Raw genomic sequence first — 2,744 nt, forward strand, 5'->3', positions numbered from 1 at the left:
GTCCTGGACCGGATCCGCAAACTGGTGAGAGGATTGCAGAGGAGGCTTTATGGGGTGGTTGTCCTACTCGAGAGTCGACTATGGTAGGGTAGGCGGATGGGGTGTTTTTTGACAAATCTATCAGAATTGGGAGCCTGACTTGGGTTGTGAGGCATCAGTAGGTCTGCACTGTGTTGTTGCTTCTAAGTGCAGTGTGCATGTTGCAGACAACTTGGTCTGCGCCCCCTGGCAGAGGTGGAGGGTGAGTGTGGGCTTGGATGCTGCGGCACTGCTTCGCTTACATCATCTGCTTTCTCACAGGCAGACCTGTGCACAGGACTGCAGGGCTTCCTCATCTTCCACAGCTTTGGAGGCGGCACGGGCTCGGGGTTCGCATCCCTGCTCATGGAACGGCTCTCGGTGGACTACGGCAAGAAGTCTAAGCTGGAGTTCGCCATTTACCCAGCCCCTCAGGTCTCCACAGCTGTGGTAGAGCCCTACAACTCCATCCTGACCACACACACGACCCTGGAACATTCTGACTGTGCCTTCATGGTCGACAATGAAGCCATCTATGACATCTGTAGGCACAACCTGGACATTGAACGTCCCACATACACCAACCTCAATCGCCTGATAGGGCAGATTGTGTCCTCCGTCACAGCCTCCCTGAGGTTCGATGGGTCCCTGAATGTGGACCTGACAGAATTCCAGACCAACCTGGTGCCATACCCTCGAATCCACTTCCCACTGGCCACCTACGCCCCAGTCATCTCAGCTGAGAAGGCCTACCATGAGCAGCTCTCAGTGGCCGAGATCCAGTGCCTGCTTCGAGCCAGCCAATCAGATGGTCAAGTGTGACCCTCGCCATGGCAAATACATGGCCTGCTGCATGTTGTACAGGGGGGATGTTGTCCCGAAAGATGTCAATGCGGCTATCGCTACCATCAAGACCAAGCGCACTATCCAGTTTGTAGATTGGTGCCCAACTGGATTTAAGGTATGACTGGGTGCTGTGGCTTTGTACCTGTCTGCAGGCAACAGACCCTGCCCAGGGCCATAGCCCTGGGGGAGAATTCTTGTTCCATGTGGTCTACAAAGAGAGCTTGTGTGCAGTCATTAATTTGCACCTTATGCTGTGTGTCCTTTTCCTTAAAGCCCCAGTTACCAAAGCAAGCAGTGAGTTTTTTCCCGTCAGGGAAGGTGAAGACTTCCCAAGAAGCATCTGTTCGCGGATGCGCAGGAATGCTGTGCCTTGCCCTGTTTTCCTCCCAACTGAAAGTGGTTCTGTGAGCAGTAAAGAGCTGGCCTATGGGGACCTATCAAGTTGCAGCCTGTCAGTCCAGACAGTGTCCACCACACCAGGTAGACCCTGTCAGTCTCTTTGCCCTAAGTTCCTTTTTATCCGTGTCCATGTGATTGACCACACGTTATTGTACAACCATTCACTTGGAGACATGCTAGCTTCCATGTTTAAAAATATTTTGCATTTTTAACTGGGCATGCATGGTATCAGATGCCTGTAATCCCAGCACTAGAGAAGCAGAAGAGAAGGATCAGGAGTTCAAGGTCATCCTTGGCTACATAGCGGGTTTGAAGTCAGCCTGGACCTACACGAGGCCATGTTTCAAAAGCAATTTTTGTGTCTTTTGAGTTATAAAAATTGGCAAAATATCAATGCTGGAAGCCTAAAAAGCTGAACCCCCTTCCTAGAGCTTATTGTCCTTACAGAGCAAGAGGTGGTCTGCACATATAGACACGTTATACAGCTGACACTGCTTGACAGAGGCCAGCAGACCTGAGCAAAGGATGTGTGTGCCTCCCAGGTGTTTTCTACACACAGGTGCATAGGTTTCTGCTCGGTTTTCTTTAGTTGGTGTGCAATGTTTTGGACGTACTTACATGCCAGGGTAAGGGTTCTTCTTTTGCATGTTTTACCATGTTGGGTGCATAACTGTGTTCATTTGCAGTTTGGGCCATTGGTGTTTCAAGTAAGTACTTAAAACTGTGTTGCCTTGTGTAGGTGAGTCCAAAAACTGAAATTATAGGACCAACAGATACTGTGAATTCCCCAAAGTATGAGTAAATAGATTTACACTGGGTCCACAGCTCCCAACTTTGAATACACATTGCTGATGTCGTAAAATGTGACTGTTTCTTTGGCAGGTGGGTATTAACTACCAGCCCCCCACTGTGGTCCCAGGAGGAGACCTGGCCAAGGTGCAGCGGGCCGTGTGCATGCTGAGCAACACGACTACCATCACAGAGGCCTGGGCCCACCTGGACCACAAGTTTGACCTCATGTACGCCAAGCGAGCCTTTGTGCACTGGTACGTGGGGGAAAGAATGGAGGAAGGAGAGTTCTCGGAGGCTCGGGAGGGCCTGGCCGTGCTGGAGAAGGATTATGAAGAGGTGGCCGTGGACTCCGTGGAAACGGAGGCTGAAGAAGGGGAGGAGTACTGAGTGTGAGGATCCAGCTGGCTGCCAGCCCTCTGCTCCCACCATTGTCCTTACATGATTAGCTACTTATAAAGTTCCCATATTGAGGCATTTGTCCTGTGTGCCATGCTTAACGTCCTGTTTAGACACCTGCCTTTTCCAAGTGAATTTCTTGGGGAAAAATGTTTTTGGAGAAATTTTTCTAAGCATGCCTGTGTGTTCATCTGAAAGTAACTAGAGTAGGAAATCAGTACAGGATGATTTTCTTAGAAATTATGAACTCCTGGGGCTGGAGAGATGGCTCAGCGTTAAGAGCACTGGCTGCT

At 50.3% G+C, this 2,744-nt stretch overlaps 1 pseudogene; it reads left to right on the forward strand.

The window, feature by feature from the left end:
• LOC103747109 overlaps nucleotides 1–2,442 on the forward strand; it is a 5,557-nt pseudogene extending 3,115 nt beyond the window's left edge.
• The last annotated feature ends 302 nt before the right edge of the window (nucleotides 2,443–2,744 follow it).

Source organism: Nannospalax galili, unplaced genomic scaffold (genome assembly GCF_000622305.1).
Source record: "Nannospalax galili isolate Female #2095 unplaced genomic scaffold, S.galili_v1.0 scaffold4405, whole genome shotgun sequence".
NCBI lineage: Eukaryota > Metazoa > Chordata > Mammalia > Rodentia > Spalacidae > Nannospalax > Nannospalax galili.